The sequence below is a fragment of the Anabrus simplex genome, chromosome 5 (assembly GCF_040414725.1).
Source record: "Anabrus simplex isolate iqAnaSimp1 chromosome 5, ASM4041472v1, whole genome shotgun sequence".
Classification (NCBI taxonomy): domain Eukaryota; kingdom Metazoa; phylum Arthropoda; class Insecta; order Orthoptera; family Tettigoniidae; genus Anabrus; species Anabrus simplex.
The window spans coordinates 320,266,128-320,285,626 of record NC_090269.1 but is presented as its reverse complement, the minus strand read 5'-3'; positions in this window follow the sequence as shown (position 1 = coordinate 320,285,626).

The window sequence follows — 19,499 nt, the reverse complement described above, 5'->3', positions numbered from 1 at the left end:
TACTCTGTACCTGCCATTCGTGTTATTTCTGAATTTTGGAAAGAAAATATAACCTTGTTAAATTTTAAATTAACTTTAATCTCGTAGCCCGAGACCTGTTCACCCCCGCACCTTCTTTCACCTCTACCTACCACAAAAACTTGGTAACAATTATTATTATTATTATTATTATTATTATTATTATTATTATTATTATTATTATTATTATTATTATTATTACGGGGTTTCCCGTGGAACGCAAAGGTGAAAGAAGGTGCCGGGGATGAATGGGTCTAACTACAATGTCAAGAATTGAATTTAAAACTTAAACTGAAGATTATATTTTCAGAATTTCAAACAACAATTTTTTCATGACAATATTACAGGTTCAAGTAGCAATCATTCAACAAGATTGGGAAAAATCCAAGATTCAGAATCTTAACACTTTGGGCTTTAAGCCCCTAGCTTTACATTTCCTGAGCTACAAGCTCAAATTTACAACCGAGCACAAATTATCAGGGGCAGAAATCGCCAAATTCAATAGCACTTGCTCTCCAAAATCTAAATATCCAGCCTTCCAGAGGCACTCTTTACAATTACAAAATTTTGGAAAAGAGCTGACAGGCTCTCATTTCTTCTAGCCTATTCAAGGCAATATCCGAACATTACAATCACTCGCCCATCAAGACACAACTCACAAATTGAAAGGCAATGTTATACAGGGGTATCTAGTACCCAACCTACAGGGCCTTTGCGGGAAAGAACAGGTTAAGTAAATGGCCCGAAACACAAACTGAATGGAGATGTATACTTGCACTCCTAGATATGAACACTAAAAACAACCTAAAGGGCTCTAGGCCGATGAAACAGGGGCTATTCCCAAACTACTGAGGTGACTCGTATAGAATTTACATTAGCACAATACAGAATGAAAAACAGTTATGAAACGTAGTCACCTCAAACCAAGATGAAGGGGAGCTCGAGAGGGTACATCACTCTCTATCCCCGATTTACAGTTAAATATTTATGAAGTTTTTACATTTACCGGCAGAAAGTTACATTTTTAATAAAGAAGGTTACATAGTTAACGATTCGAACCTTCCCCTCGGATTAAACTGCGGAGTTAGCAAGAAAGAAAGATGTTATGTAGCCATTACCTTGTAGATGTACTGCTGACCGTAGAAAGAGGCCGCCCGCCTCCTGCTTTGACCAACACACTTAGTAAGATGACGATCAATTGGCCAAGAGACGTGAAAAACCGCAGTTTATAAACACTCGGGGAAGGTTCGAGATCATTCAAGGTGAATCAGGACACGCCCTCTTGATTTTATTGGTTAAACACAAGGTGAAGAAGAAATATGGGATTGGTTGGAAATTAATTACATAAATTAGGGATTGGCCAGATTCAAAACTGGCGGAAATAAAAGGAAGAATTGCCAACCCAAAAATAAATGAGCATCAATCAGTTACCAAAAACCTAGACATACAAAACTTCTTTAAATCATTTCTTTCACTTCGCACCAGGGTGCATGATCATAGTTTTCGTAGTGTCATCTATGACAGAATATCCAAACTTCTTGATGAATGGCAAACAAAACAAGGAGAAATTCACTCAGGTTATGCAACTGCATAATAACAATTACGTAATATTTTAGTGGTGACATCTTCTGATTAAAGTTCCAAGTTCGTGTAGTTTCAGTTTCACTGATTTAGCAATAGAGGAGTTCGTTTAGGCACTAGTTGTGAATGCGCGGCGTTGAGGTGTACCTCACGGTACAATTATTATTATTATTATTATTATTATTATTATTATTATTATTATTATTATTATTATTATTATCCAGGCTTAGTTTGCTTTTGGCAGGAGGTTAAAGGCCAAATGCCCGTCCTGTCATCACGTAATTTGTGAAATAATCTCAACCCAGGATCGACTGGATTTCGAACCTCAGCCTTGCGGGTGGAAGCCAGCAGCTAAGCCGCTGATCTAATCACGGCCACCATGTGGTTGGCAGGACTGCCGATCGAATAATCCAATTTAATAATATATTGTACATAACATAAACCTTCTATAAACAAATTGAACAGGGTATTTCACTGTAGTCTAATTTCTCGACACGGGGGGTCGTGGATAAAGATGAATTTATATGTTATGTTTTCTTTAACGGAGGGATGTCTTCCTGCCGCCAACCTCACTTAAAGAGTTAATGTAGATGAAGCGAGTGATGATGAAAGAAATGGGCAAGGAGGTGGAAGGAATTGGCTGTGGCGTGTAAATGGAACTGTACCGGCATTTGCCTGGAAGTGAAATGGGAAACGACAGAAAACCACTCTCAGGATAGTCGACGGTGGGGGGATGTAAGGTTGCCAGGTGTCGCCTAGCATACGGGATTTCCCGTACTTGAGCCAACGGCCGTAGCCGTGTTGAAACACCGGATGCCGTGAAATCTCCAGAAATTAAGCAACATTGGGCATGGTCAAGATTTGGATGGGTTGCCACGCGCTGTTCGTGGGGAGTAAGGGAATGGAGAAGCGGAAAGGAACTGGCCACCCTACCCTACGTAAACTTCGGCTCAGGCACACCTCTGCGGAGGTTTGGACCTGCCTTCGGGCAGAATATACCCTTACCTTACCTTACCTTACCTTACCTTACCGTACTTAGAGATGTGAAGAACTACCTCGTTTCCTACGGGACGCCCTTTTTCCCCATATTTAAACAACACACTTATGCCACAGTTAACATTATATATTTACAGTAGCTTTTAATGAGGCAGTATTTCTTCCTTCCTTCCTTCCTTCCTTCCTTCCTTTCTTTCTTTCTTTCTTTCTAGTCTGTTACCCTCCAGGGTTGGCTATTCCCTCGGACTCAGCGAGGGATCCCACCTCTGCCGCCTCAAGGGCAGTGTCCTGGAGCGTGAGGCATTGGGTCGGGGATACAACTATGACAAGTACCTCACCCAGGCGGCCTCCCCTGCTATGCTGAACAGGGCCCTTGGTGGGGGATTGGTTGATTGTAAAGGATAGATAAGGAAGAGGCTTTAAGTTAGGTACCATCCCGGTATTTGCCTGGAGGAGAAATGGGAAACCACGGAAAACCACTTCCAGGATGGCTGGGGTGGGAATCGAACCCACCTCTACTCAGTTGATCTCCCGAGGCTGAGTGGACCCCGTTCCAGCCCTCGTACTACTTTTCAAATTTCGTGGCAGAGCCGGGAATCGAACCCGGGCCTCCGGGGGTGGCAGCTAATCACAGTAACCACTAAACCACAGAGGTGGACATGAAGCAGTATTTGAGCTTGAAAAAAGTAATCTTAGCATTGCTGAAACTTAGCATTTAATGTGAAATTTGAGATCCAAGTTAATTTGTAGAAAAGACGATAATTTTTTCGTTGGGGAAGTTAAGTCATTAAGTAACAGACCTTCAGAATGAATGAACTGAAATATAACCTAATGAGCTTTTGCAATGCTGCAATAAGTTATCTGGATAAACAAGTTTAAGATTTTAGTGATGTTAATATTTTTAAGAAACTAGAGCCTTTGCGTTTGAAAGATGTTACATTTTCAGGTTTTGAAGAAATTATTAATTCTTCGAAATTTACTTAAATTTGTCCAGATTTGAATTTGGATAACGTTTACGATGAATTGTCTTCTCATTGAATTACATGATGCTGGAGCTGGATGTACCCATACTGATACCGGTAGTGATCAGAGTTGTACTGTGAACTCAAAATGGCTGAGTGTTTTCTCTAAAGTTAATTTCGATGTTGTTCCAAATATATTAATGTTGGTATGTTATGTCCTAATATACCTGGTTCGAGTGCATATGTTGACTTGACTTAATTGACTTAATTCCTGTTGTTCTTCGTGGAACATAGGGCACCAACAAAGCATCTCCATCTGGTCCTGTTGACAGCCATCCTCTTTTTCTCACTCCAGGTTTTGCCTTCTTCGATCGCTTCCACGTGAACAGATCTTCGCCACGTTTGCTTACGTCTCCCTCTCTTCCTTTTACCCTGCAGGTTCCAGTCCAGCGCCTCTCTCACATTTACTTCGTTCCCCTTCCTCAGTGTATGCCCGATCCATCTCCATTTCCGCTGCTTTATCTGTATGGCCATCTCAATCTCTCCCGTCCTACTCCATAGTTCATGGTTGGAGATAACTTCCGGACAGTAGATGTTAAGAATCCTTCGCAAACAGCGGTTAACGAAGGTCTGCAACTTGGACGTGATTACTCCAGTCACTTGCCAAGTCTCGGACCCATATAATAGAACAGACTTGACATTACTTCGGAAGATGCGGAGTTTGGTCCTGACAAATATTCTCTTGTTCTTCCACACCGGATAGAGCCGAACAAAAGCACCATTTGCTTTTTGAATGCGCTGTGAGACACCTTGTGCAGCTCCCCTACCTTTGGCAACTACACTGCCCAATTAAGTGAAGATATTCACATCCTCGATAGAGTCACCATTGAAGGCAAATGGGTCTGATTTGACGGTGTTAATCCTTAGGGCCTTGGTCTTCTTTGAGTTGATCATTAGTTCCATCTACTTCCCTTCCTCTACCAAATATTCTAGCTTTGCTTGCATTTCCCCATGTGCCTAAGACACGAATCGTCAGCAAATTCCAATCACAACCAATAACATAACTGGCGACAGGATACACCTTTGACGAACTTCTGAACGTACAGATATAGGCTCTGATATACGGCCCCCATGAATGACTATGTACATGTGTAATCACGATACGTTTCCTGAATGAGATCGACAATTTGTGCTGGCACTCCGTAACGCTTCACTTCCTTCCACATGGCTTCTCTGTTGATCGAGTCAAAAGCTTTCTGAAAGTCAACGAACAGTCCGCAGAGGCAAGATGACCATTCGGCACACTGCTCCAGAATTATCCTCAAGGTGTTTATTTGGTCGATGCATGAGCGATTCGGACGAAAGACTGCCTGTTCTCGTCGGAGCCTTAAGTTGACATACTCTATAATTCGGTTCACCGGAATCCTGGTGAAGACTTTGCTAGGGATTGAGAGAAGCGTAATGCCCCTCCAGTTGTTACAATTAGACGCATCCCCCATTTTGGCAACTTCACCAACACCCACATTTCCAGTCTTCCGGCATTTCTCCAGTAACCCATACCTTCTCGAATAGAGGCTGCAATATACTGGCAGTGGTGTCCATATCAATATTCATGACTTCTGATGGAATGTTGTCAACTCCTGCTGCCTTACCAATATGCAACTCTCTCAACGCCTTCTTGATTTCTTCTACTGTGGGAATGCACGTTTTAATCCTTGGGTCAGACTGAATCTATTCTTCTTCTGCTTCTTCTCTCCCCCCCTCACATCTGACTGATCTTCTATGGAGCGGTTTAGAATTGCAGAAAAATGTTCCTGCTATCGTTTCAGTTGATCCTCAGGGTTCCATCTTTGTTCCTGAATGGACAGTTTTTCTGCATCTGCTTCCTTGCCAGAATTCTGGTGATGGTATAGAGTTCTTTGAGATTTCCCTTGTTGGCTGCCTTTTCTGCCTGTTGATACAGGTCATCTGTCTAGTTCCTTTGATCCCTTCTCACACTTCTCTTTACTTCCCTATCCGTTGCAGCATATTTTGATTGCAGTTCTGTCTTTCTTATTCGTGTCTTACATGCGTTTATTGCCTCCTTAATGTCTGTCCTCTCTCTAATGATTTCCAATGTCTGTTCAGTTATCCAGTCTTTTTCACTCCTATCTTTCAACCCAGGATATTTTCACTTACTTCCGAAAAGGCAGACTTAATCTTCACCCACTTTTCCTCAACAGTTTCATCCTCCACCTTAGTGAGTGCTTGAAATCGATTCTTTAGTTCTATCCTGAAGACGTCCTTCACCTTACTGTCATCCTTTAGGTTTCCAACATCATACCGCTTCCTTTTCTATTCTGATCTCCTTTTCTGTGTCTGGATCTTCATCCTAAAGGTAGCCACAACAAGATGATGATCACTACCGCTGTCTGCACCTCTCTTATTCCTCACATCCAACAGTGAACGCCTCCACCTTCGTCCAATCGCCACATGATCTATCTGATTCTCTGTTTTATGATCCGGTGGTGCCCAGGTCACTTTATGGCAAACTTCATGTGGAAATACTGTACCACCAATAACCAGATCATGGCTGGCACAGAGTCCAGGAAGCAGATGTCTCATTTCGTTCTCCTAGGCCATGCCTTCCCATGTTGTGTTCAAGTCCTTCATTATCCTGGCCTACATTTGCATTCAAATCTCATCCAACTATAATAATAGCTTTCCTCTTCTGTTTCTTAATCGTGCTATTTAGATGCATAAAAATTCCTCTTTGTCTTCTTCCTTTGCTGTCACAGTGAGTGCATAGCATACGATCACCACAACATTTCCCATACTGGTCTTGAATCATGCTACAACTATCCTTGCCGACACTGCATACCACTCCATAAGGCTTCTCTTAGCCCCCCCTTGTCCATCGTATACCCACACTTTCACAACTCACTCCATCGCCCTCAGGTCTTCCAGAATATATAAATGTAGCTCCATCATGGGTGGTCAATTCCCTAAACTCGCTCCATCTCACCTCACTTAATTCTAAGATGTTCAGGCCATAACTCTTCATACATGCCACTGCCTGTCGAAGTCTTCCACATTCCTGTAGAATTCTCACATTCCAAAATCCAATTTTTGTTTCCTTTTTCAAGCCAAAAGTCGTCATCTTTGGATCAGTCCGGTTTCTCTTTGTTGGTGTTTCTGTGATGGTTTAATTTAAGGTTGTGCGAGTTACTGGCCCACAGCACCCGAGCCTGGTGGTGGGGCTGCCACTTGTTTTCTGATGGAGTTGTCTCCTTTCTTCTTCTTTCTTCTTCTTTTCTAGCCTATTTCAATTCACTGCTGGATATAGGCCTCTTCCATGTGCTTCCATCGTCTTCGGTCTTGAGCCACTTGGAACCAGCGTGTTCCAGCCAACAGCTTTATGTCGTCGAGCCATCTCTTCAGGGGTCTTCCAATGCCTCTCTTGTGTCCCCATGGTCTCCAGTGAACAATCCTAGAGGTCCACCTGTTGTAGTCTTGTCGAGCTACGTGTCCTACCCATTGCCATTTGGTTTCCCTCTTCATTTAACCCCAAGAGGGAGGGTTGCCTTCTTCACCAACTTTGCCATACCGAAGGTCTCCTTCTCCGCCTCAGCTGCCGTTAAGGACTTCACCAGAGCCTCGTTAGCCGTTACTTTTCAGGGTTCCTGTAAGTCCTTCACAGCTACCGTAGTGATCCTGGGCCACACAAGGTCCCCACTGTACTTCCCCCTTACAGGCTATCCCCCTACTTCATACCGTTCGATGAAAGGAACATATGTTCAGCAACTTTGATGAAGTCAGAAATTCAAGTCTCACTTAATTCTGATCGTAGTTGTCAGGAAGTTCATGACTTGGTTAAGGGAGATTTAGCACTATTCATAAAGGCTAAAAGTGAAGAAAAATAAGGGTTTTAAACGTTTTATGTAGAAAATGAAACAGCAAAATACTGTATTAAGTTTGTACCTACAATGTAATATTATAGTACAGTAAATTATAACTCAGTGGTTTCTTGAGCATTTGTCGTGTCGACATGACCTGTCCCTTATTGGTATTTCAAAAAACTGTTAACCCTAGGTTGAACCCACGCATGTCCTGAAATCAAAGGTTGGCTCCGTAGCCATAGTGCGTTAACACGCGCGGACACTCCGTTCGGTAACCCGATGTTTCACTGGATGAGAAAGAATTCCAGAAAGAGTGGCTGAATGGTGAGCGTTTGTTGGTTCAGAGGGCCCCGGGTACGATTCCTGACTGGACCGGTGATTTTAGCTTAGCCCCGTTAATTCCTCTAGGTCGGAGATTGTGTTGTTTGGATTCGTCTTAACGCACAACACATCAATCTACCACCCACTACAGAAACACGCAGTAGTATACAGTAAATATCCCTCGGCATAGGGTTTGCGTCAGTTCTGGATGTAGGGCTATTGAAAACATTCCTTAACGTTCAGCTGCACCTTTCAGAGCTAGACCCTTCACGCGATTTCATAAGAAGAATGCATTTCATGTTTTCCGCGTCTGGTATTGGTAGCCGTGACCCAGTTTGATGACGTCACGCAGAATCGTGAATATTGTACAGCCAAGCGAGACGGGACGAGACGGCTTATGAAATGGTGGCTGATAAATACTAATGATATACAGCCGGAGGTTCCAATAATTTAAAAAAACACAGTTTTATTGTGTTGATGGCCATTCAGCCAGAAAATAATCACTTTTTGGCATCGCATCAATTATAATATTGTCATCCGATTGTCATATTATTAAACAATCACATTTTAAGCATGGGTAAGTATGCATATTCAATATCCCTCTCGCATGTCCAACCAGTATCGAGAGAATTAACAAAAAATCCCTGATGAATTATGCACAATGTAAATACTGCCATTTGTTGGACGTATTATGCACCAAAGATAGTTTACTCTTTCATCATGGGCGTGTCCAAGAAATAGTTTAGGTGTAGACTTATCTCATATAGTGACTGGCTAGTTTATAATTTGATGACACACTACTTAAGTAAACAGAAAAGAGTGACAGAATTACCATATCTGCAACACCTTTAACAAACAAAACACAGACATATTTCCTAATTAGTTTAGTTTAGTTTAGTTTAGTAATGTTTTATTTTACCTGGCAAGATTAAGGCCTTCAGGCCTTCTCTTCCATCTAAACAGGAACATATATTACATTGCTTTACTTACAATAACTAGATCGAATACAAAGTAAATTAATAATAATACAAGGATGGTAAGATTACATTAAGATGAAATAAATCAGATATAATAAAATGATAAGTTCTTAAAAAGAATGAACAGTAATTGATTTAAAAACATCACACTAACAATACCTGACAATACCAAAGGAAGGCGGTTTTTAACCTATCCAAAAATACTATCACAGTGTTTGTGTTGACTTCTATACCTCGATGAACTGACAGAAGAACTAAACCGTTCAACCCATCAACGGATCATATAATATAGTGCTCCTTAAATAGGATATCTTCTTTGAGTAAAAAAGGCTCGATCACTAGACGATGTTGAAAGAGTTAATGAAGCTCTAAACTGTAGTATTCATACACAAATGGATAAAGTAAGTTATCGCACACATTCAGGGCTTCCAAAAATATTCCTCGCTTCGTCGCATCTAGCCGGCTGTCAGCACAGAAAAGCGTTTGTAATTTAAATTTGTATGCTTCAGAATGGATGAAATTCACACTATCATGCTACTGTAACGATGTAGATAGTTGCCTCTGTGGATCAGTGGTAGAGTGTCGGTCTCAGGATCTCAAGAGAGCGGGTTCAAACCCGGCAAAGGTGGTCGGATTTATGAAGGACGGAAAAAAGTCCATTCGACACTCTATGTTGTACGATGTCGGCATGTAAAAGATCTCTGGTGACACATTTGGTGTTTACCCGACAAAATTCATTAAATCTCAGCCAGAGACTCCCGAGTTTCAGTTTACTCGGTCTGGACAAAATTCATTAAATTTCAGCCAGAGACTCCCGAGTTTCAGTTTACTCGGTCTGCCATCTAGTGCGCCTAGAGTAAAACGGAACGTCGAAATTGACGAGCAGACAGCCAGATGGCGTCAAATTGAAATATCTGCACACGGTAGCTGAGGTCATACGATTATGATTATTATTATTATTATTATTATTATTATTATTATTATTATTATTATTATTATTATTATTATTATTATTAACTATGTATATTTACTAGAAATGAAATAGTGTGCTGCGAATTATACCCTACTAGATGCATATCTACCCTAGTAAAGTAGTGGTTTCCTACGCTATACAGTAAAGAGTGTAATGAGCCAAAATACTTGATTGAAAGTGCCAGACTTGACTGGGAACAAGCCAGATCCTAACCCTGCTGAGAGTATATGAAATGTTTTGAAAGTCAGTGAAGCAAAATGTACAACTGAATTTCAGCTAAAGGGAAAGTTGCGCTATCTGTGTTAACAAGGTTACCATATCTACAACACCTTTAACAAACAAAACACAGAAATATTTCCTAATTAGTAAGAATGAACAATAATTTATTTAAAACATCACACTAACAATGGATGAAATGGATGGATGGAAAAAATGCCTTGAAATAGCCTTACCATTCAGGGAGTAAATAATAACATACCTCAGTTCATTATTATTATTAACTATGTATATTTACTAGAAATGAAATAGTGTGCTGCGAATTATACCCTACTAGATGCATATCTACCCTAGTAAAGGAGTGGTTTCCTACGCTATACAGTAAAGAGTGTAATGAGCCAAAATACTTGATTGAAAGTGCCAGACTTGACTGGGAACAAGCCAGATCCTAACCCTGCTGAGAGTATATGAAATGTTTTGAAAGTCAGTGAAGCAAAATGTACAACTGAATTTCAGCTAAAGGGAAAGTTGCGCTATCTGTGTTAACAAGGTTACCATATCTACAACACCTTTAACAAACAAAACACAGAAATATTTCCTAATTAGTAAGAATGAACAATAATTTATTTAAAACATCACACTAACAATGGATGAAATGGATGGATGGAAAAAATGCCTTGAAATAGCCTTACCATTCAGGGAGTAAATAATAACATACCTCAGTTCATTCGAGATGAATGAATTAATACTCTTCTCCTCCAGACATGGATGATCACCAACTGCGGAGAGCTCATCCCGCCCATCGCAATCATATGCAACTAGTTTTGTTAGTATTAGAAAATACCAAACATATTCCACTTAACAGACTATCGCAAAACATGATTAAGTTAAATTATAATTTACTGAAACAATACCTTTTCCATGAACGTTATTTAAACTTAAGTCGGCCAACCATAGCCTTCTGAGGTATTTCCCTGATTTCAACAAAGTTATAGAGTCCAGGATACCTCCTCATGCATATTATTACTGTATATGAATGAACGAAGAAAATGAACAGAATTACCCTTCCCCATGTCACGGATGTCCACCCGTACGCCCATCGCAATCATACGCAACTAGTTTTGTTAGTATTACATGTAACCAGCTTTAACAGCTTCATTTTAGATAATAATCCCGTATTGACTATAACTCAAATAGCGAATATTTAAGATTAACTTAAATATTATATTTAAGTGGTCTGCCTATTCAATACATATATAATTTATTACGTATAGTACATGTTTCGTCAGCTATAATAAACTTTAATAACATATCAGAATACCAAAATTACATTATTAAATTGGAAAGACACATTTAAAACATTGTTGTATGATAGGGTATTTAAAATAAAATAATGACAAACGTTGTTAAATTTGCAAGTCATATAATAAAAAAAAACTGGTTGAATAGTTCATTAAATTCTTGATGATATAGTTCATCAAGAAATATTTTATATCAAGAGTTCTTATTCACAACGACGATCATTTTAAGATTTTATGAATACAACTGTTAGTTCCCACGAACTATGTCATCAAGAATTTAATGAACAATTCACCCAGTTTTATTGATTATATGACTTGCAACTTGAACAAAGTTTGTCGTTAATTTATTTTAAATGTCCTATCGTACTACAATGTTTTAATGTGTCTTTCCAATTTAATAATGCAATTTTGGTATTCTGATTTGTTATTGTAGTTTATTTTAGCTGATGATGTCCCTTAGGGGACGAAACATGTACTAAATGTAATACATTATATATGTATTGAATAGGTGGACAACTTTAATATAATATTCGCGTTAATCTTAAATATTCGCTACTTGCTAGTATTAGAAAATTCCAAACATATTCCAATTAGCAGACTACCTATCTTAAAACATGATTAAACCATACTTGAGAGGCGCAGTACCTATTCCATTAACGCCATTTAGACAATCATTGGAAGTTGGATAACCTTAGACTTCCGAGGTATTTCCTGGGCATTAACTACGATATCTAGTCCAGGATACTTCTTCATTAAATACATGTAAATTGTCTGTTTTCACCTTTTTAAAAATAGATCTTCCTAAGTATTTCTCTGATAATGTTCTTCCTGTTCTTGCTGTTCTTCCTGGTTTCTTCCATTTCCTGTTTAATAGCTTAGCAAGTATGTAAAGTTTAGGTTCACCTCATCCGAGATGTAATGATGGCTAAAGATGAATGTACAAAGTTGTGTACCGTAAGGATGTTTGAATTAACAACATTCCTCTTTTCACTTGTTAGGCGCAAGATAGAATATTTACGTTGTAAATTGTGCAATATAAGCAATGATTAAGCATCTAAAATTCCCAATTCTTAGGCCACTTGTAGCGTACACTTCAATTCTGACAGTGATTAAAACAAAATCGCGTCACCGAGCAGCGTAACACGAGGTCACTGTGGAACGTTCCAATAGACCGTTGAGGCAGGTCGATATATAAGATGTAAGATTCTCGTCATTCTTTCTTTCTTAATCTGCTTACCCTCCTGGGTTGGTTTTCCCTCGGACTCAGCGAAGGATCCCACCTCTACCGCCTCAAGGGCAGTGTCCTGGAGCATGAGACATTGGGTCGGGGATACAACTGGGGAGGATGATCAGTACCTCGCCCAGGCGGTCTCACCTGCTATGCTGAACAGGGGCCTTGGTGAGGGATGGGAAGAGTGGAAGGGATAGACAAGGAAGAGGGAAGGAAGCGGCCGTGGCCTTAGTAAGGTACCATTCCGGCATTTGCCTGGAGGAGAATTGGGAAACCACGGAAAACCAATTCGAGGATGGCTGAGATGGGAATCGAACCTACCTCTACTCAGTTGACCTCCCAAGGCTGAGTAGACCCCGTTCCAGCCCTCGTACCACTTTTCAAATTTCGTAGAAGAGCCGGGAATCGAACCCGGGCCTCCGGGGGTGGCTGCTAATCACACTAACCACTACAGCACAAAAGCGGACAGCTCGTCATATACCGTACCATACCATACTATAATAATAATAATAATAATAATAATAATAATAATAATAATAATAATAATAATAATAATAATAATAATAATAAATTATTTATTATTATTATTATTATTTAAGCCTCGCTTTCTTCCCAATTACCAGGGGTACATACCCTGTATGTGTACCCATTTTTACGGCCGGATGTCTTTCCTGATGCCAACCCTATGTGGAGGATTGTATTCACTGCTGCGTTTTCCTGTGGTGGTTTTCAGGGTCATGTGTTGTATGTAGATGACGACGTATGTTCAGACAAATACAAACACTCAATCCCTGAGCAAGGGGAATTAACCAAAGTAAAAATCGCCGATCCGGCCGGTAGTAGAACCCGAAGCTCTCCGAATCGGAAAATATGTACAGCGTAATGAACGAACAACTGTCCAGTGATGACTGACAACAAGATGAAGCAGTCGCCGCATGCCTATCACACTCTTCGATCTCACGACTGCCATCTAGCAGCGTGCCCGTCGGATAACGATCGTCTGGAGGCGGAGAAACTAGTTAACATATCACGACAGTGAAATATGATATAGGGAACGCCCGAAGTGTGTCCTCCACTTTTTTAATGCCACCTATATACATAATAGAATGCTATGGCTAATAGCCGCGAAGGATGATAAATATGCCGCTTCCAAATTTGCAACACCTTCGTCTCTGAAAACATAAAGACATTTCACAACGAATTGCTTAAGTTTCAAGCTATTAATTCAACTACATTCCTGTAGATTCAACCAGCTGGACACACAATAGTATTTTATATATACAGTTTTACATTCAGCTTGGTTTGGAAGGCTTTACGAAGCCAAAATGTGCCGGAGCAGTAAATGGTAAATGTAGGGAAAAATCCTACAAAATGCCACTCACTAAGATCAAAAGCGAATCTGGGGTGTCTGATTGTTTCCCTGTGAGATTTGGAGTTCCCCAGGGTTCAGCGCTTAGTCCATTGTTATTTAATTTGGTCATACACTACCTGGCCAATCATTTCATGTATGAACCTATTATAGAGCATTTCGCATGCGGACGACGTAGTCTTGATTAGTGAAACAAGGCCAAAGGCCGTAGCCCTGTTGAAACACCGGATCCCGTGAGATCTCTGAAGTTAAGCAACATTGGACGTAGTCAAGATCTGGATGGCTTGCCACGCGCTGTTGGTGGGGGGTAAGGGAATGCATGTGCGGAAAGGAACGTAAACTCCGGCTCAGGCACACCTCTGCGGAGGTTCGGACCTGCCTTCGGGCAGAATACACCCTTACCTAGTGAAACAAGAGAGCGGAGATGGAGGCTTGCACTAGAGAACCACGGACTAAGAGTGAGTAGGGCGAAAACCGAGTATGTGCACATCCGCTTTTTCAGTCACAGCGCATTGGCCCACAACGTACAGTGTTTCTGAATGATGAGCCCTTTAAGTTGGCAGACGAAATTCGGGTACCTTGGATATTGATGTTCGACACCGAATCAATTTTGGTTGACTGAAGTGGCAAGCTATGACTGGCGTGAACTGTGATAAAAGTGTACCTGTGAAAGACAAAGGCAGGTCAGCAGTGTCATACAGTGCAAAGATTTGCGCCAGGCAGACCAAGCACAATCAGAAACTGCACGTTGTCGAAATGAGAATGCTTCATGTGACATGGATGATCGCACTAGTGGCTCGATGGGAGAGTCTGCGATAACTGATAAAATGGACTAACCCCAAACCCCATGGTGCAACAGCTCCGAAGAGTTATAGCCTACAAAGAGACCGCTGCTCAGCCTGAAGGTCTGCAGATTACGAGGTGTGGTGTGGTCAGCACGACGAATCCCCTCGGCCGTTATTCTTATATTTCTAGACCGGGCCCTCCATCTCATCGTCAGATAGCTCCTCGGGGTAATCACGTAGGCTGAGTGGACTTTGAACCAGTCCTTAGATCCAGGTAAAAAATCCTGACCCGGCCGGCGATCGAACTAGAGGCCTCCGGGTAAGAGACAGAGCACGCTACCCCTACACCGCATAAAACGGACGAAAAACAGTTGAAATGTGTGAACACGTCCAACGCCGAGACGAAAATCACCTTGTTCAGTGAGTCGTAGGTATCGAAGAACCACCTGCAAGACGAGGAAGACCAAAAGCCACGTGGCGGTGTTGGGATTTCAGTCTCTGCCAGTGTATTGTTGAGAGCTCCAACTCACTGCTGAATCACACTTACCGGTCCCTTTCAGCACTTCATCCACATTCCAGTCCCTGGAAAATCATTGTGTACATTTTTTGCTCATGTAGTCAAACTGAACGATATTTTACTGGAAGACGCAGCTGTTCAACACACTGTAGCACAGCGTACATGACACATTACGCGGAAGTGCAAGGCAGCACCGTGTGCTTTTTAATTAAGACAAACAGGAAACTTTGATTAAAACGACCGAGTGTCCACGATTTATGCTGAAAGCTTCACTCTCCCTTACGGAAGGAAGAAATTACCTTCCCACACTGAGGACGTCACGGGAAGTGGGTTGTTGGTCTAAGTTAGGAACTAAAAGTCTTATAATAGAAGCTAAAAACACGGGAAATTGTATTCTGAACTATGTATAACCATTCTATATGTGCATGTAATTTATCAGTAGTGGAGGGAATAGCTGGACATTTAAGTTCTCACGTGTATCGGAAATAGTTAATGCGCTCATCTAGGAAACGTGGGTGTCGAATTCAAGTCCCGAGGACAATTGCAGTTTCTACCCGCCCGGTTGCCATGTGAGCTACTGCGACACTTAACAACCTCGCCCACTTCTCAGCCTATACAGTACCGTGCTCCCGGTTTAAAGTACGTGTTCTGCGTATCTGTACTCGTTTTACGGGCTCCTTCGGGGTACCCAAATTAATTAATAGTGGCGCTCACGATTCATGCTGTCTTCTAGCCCGTAAACACACATCTCGTTATATTACCCCGGTTTAGGGAGAGGGACCGATGTCTTTCAGAATTGTAGTAAATATTAAGGGATGCATAAAACTGGATCGCAAGGGGCTGGTGGACCATCCGGTATACTAGATCCAACCGTGAGGTTTGAACTGAGTTCAGACCAGCCACAGGCGGTTGACAACGAGAAGAAGGTTATCTACTAACCTTACAGTGTCCTACTATAAAAACAAGAACAACCTTGAGTGTATTGGAGGTGATTGAGTTGATGGTGGGTGCTCGTAGAACGATACCGAGCCTTTTAGCAAAGACTTGCAAAATGCTAGGCATCCCTAATGATACCAAAAAAGACATTGACATTTCGGCAGTTAAGGGATCTGTCGCGATTTTACGAATTCACTTATATGCTACATAATAATATATCACTCAACTTAATCTCTTCTAACATTTTCCTACCTTTTATCAACAATTGTATAACCATATTTTGTGTCTTTGTAATGCTTTGCTTTGATAATTTTCAGGAAGCTAATAAAATAAAAAGGAAAAATAATAGCGACTGGCTGCATAACGAATGGCATTACTCATACCCAGTCACTTTTATATTGTTAAAGCCAAGGGTGAGACTGATTATGGAACAGATCAATGAAAGTAACAAAATTTGTTCTCGCTCGTACCAGAAGCCATTGTGCACTTTAAACACTAAGTCTCACCAGCAACGGTACGCAGTTTCAATCTTTAGTAAAAAATAATAAAGACTGTTTCGTAGTATTAACAAAAACACCAAGTAAATTGAAACAATGACTTCTTTTTCTATAAAGAAATTCTAGCGAGAAGAGGAAGGGGTGACAAATTTTCCTTTGTTACGAGGACCCAGAGGTAAATTGTTTGACAAATACTGTACAGTATTAAATAATAAATTAAAAAAACTCCTATAGCCTAAAAAAATGAACCTGATACTAAGCAACATTTCACTTTTAGATTTCATAGCGTTAATAGCTTACTTTTTCTGCTCTGTAGAATGAAATTATCTGATATATAACTTCTAGCTTTCATATCTTAAGCAGTTTGTTCTAAGCTCGTTATTTTACTTTCCTGCATAGCCGAAAACATTAACTGAACTTCACAGTGGAAATCTAAGTTCGAATCCTAGCTCCCAGACTGGCTACTCTGAGCGTAGGTTCAATAGATAATATTAGAATTTTATTTCAACTCCTAGGTGACCTAGCCCAGTCCATCGCTCAAATTAATTATGAGTTATACTGCACACATCACGGCCCCACAAAACCATAGCCTGTCACGATATTTTACTGACGATGGGAACAGTCCGGTCCCGCAGTGTAGGGGGCAACGCGTCCGCCTGTCATCCGGCAGCTCCGGGTTCGATTCCCGGTCGGGTTAGTGGTTTTTAATTGTAAATGATTAATATACCTGGCCTGGGGACTGGGTGTTTGTGTCGTCCTTAACGTTCCTTTCCTCACATTCAACACTCTACACTTCCTCAATTTCCACTTACACGCTGGTTCCTGTCATATGGTGAAAGTAGTGGCAAAAGATCTACGGTATACAGGTCGACGCTACGAGCAAATAAAAAAAAAAAAAAACGACTTACGTATGAAAAATATTAAAACTATCAATGGCATTGCGGTAAGACTGATTTCATAGGATATTTTAATATTTCAAATTGATATCTAAAACCCTCTTAGAGGAAGAAGTGACATAATGAGAATTTTAATATTTTGGGTAATAATAATAATAATAATAATAATAATAATAATAATAATAATAATAATAATAATAATAATAATAATAATAATAATAATAATAATAATAATAATAATTGTATCGGGTGGTACACCTCAACTCTGCACATTTAAAAGAAGCGCCTTAAGGAACGCTAGCTCCCATACTAAACGTGAAACAACTAATGCATGAAGTTGGGATATTGGCCAGAAGATGTCATCATTGAATTATTAAGTAATGTGTTATTTTGAAGTTGCCTAAACCGTCTGGATTTATTTGTTTTGTGTTTGTTTACTTCAAGAAATTTGAACTTTTCTCCATAGATGTCCGTACAAAACCTGTGGTCATGCACTCTGGTGCACGGTGGAAGAACTAGTGATTTAAAGAAGTTTTGTGTTATTATGTTTTCTCAACTAAATTCATTTTCATTTATTTTGTTATTTCAAGGTTTGCAACACTTCTTTCTCATTCTGCCAGCTTTTGAATCTGGCCAATCAGGAATTTTCTGTAATTATTTTTCAGCCAATAATACGCTTTTTGTACCTTTTGAATTTGCCAATAAAAATGAGAGGGTGTGACTGAATTTAGTCCAGAACCCTCTCGAACCGTCCCCTCGGGTATATAACCTGCGACTTTTTCAGGCTACCTTGTCTCATTGATCGTCGTCGTCTTACTGAGTGCGTGTGCTAAGTCAGGAGGCGAGGCGCCTCATTCTTCGCCATGCAGTTCAACAGCCAAGGTAATGGCCACCAGTCTTATTTTTCTGTAGCTACCTCCGCAGACTTACACGAGGGGAAGTTTCAAATTTCTAACTATGTAACCTCCTGTTTTCTAAAATGTAAACCTTCTTTCGGCTAATGTAAAATTTCATAAAGACTTAAATTGTAAATCGGGGATAGAGAGTGCGTTACCCTCTCGAGTTCCCCTTCAATTTAACTTGAGGTGACTACGATTTTGCAACTGTTTCTCCTTTCTGTAAAGCATTAAATTAACCTTAATTCTAGTCACCTCAGTAGCTTGGGATTAGCTTCTGCATCATCGAGCCGCGAGCCCAATTAGGGTTTTATACTTAAATTTCAAGGAGTGCAAGTGTACGCCTCCATACATTTTGTGTTCGGGCCAGTAATTTAACCTGTTTTTCTTTTCCACAAAGGCTAGTTTGGGCAATGGATACCCCTGTATACCAATTGTAAATTTAAGTTGGGCCTAGAGAGGCCAGAAATTTGTAAGATTTTTGGTGTAATGTTGCCTTGAGTGGGCTCTAAGAAATTGGGAGCGCAGTCTCCTTGGTTGCATTCGGAGAGATTGTAAATTCTTTCTGATTTTTGTGTAATATTGAGCGAGGCCTTTGGAAGGCTGTATTTGTAACCTTTGGAGCAAAGTGCTCTTGAATTGCGAGATTTCTCTCTTCGTCTAACTAAACGCAACATTTGCGATGTTATAAACTTGTAAATTTGGAGCTGGAAGCTCAGCAATTGTAAATTCCAAACTGCTATTTGTACCTGTAACCTTGTAATTTCACCTAGTGAAAAGTTAGTTAAGTTTGTGATTTGAAAAGAAATATAACCTTTATTTAAAGTTTTCAGTTAATATTTGATACAGTAGATAGACCCATTCACCCCACACCTGCTTTCACCTGTCTGCGATCCACAAAAACACGGTAATAATAATGATAATAATAATAATAATAATAATAATAATAATAATAATAATAATAATAATACAGTTTAATGTGATAGTGTTCAAATACAACTCTGAGTCATTGGCTTCCAGCATGTAAAATGTCCGACTCGTTGGCTGAACGGTCAGCGTACTGGCCTTCGGTTCAGAGGGTCCCAGGTCGGGGATTTTAACCTTAATTGGTTAATTCCAATGGCTGGGGGGCTGGGTGTGTGTGGCGTA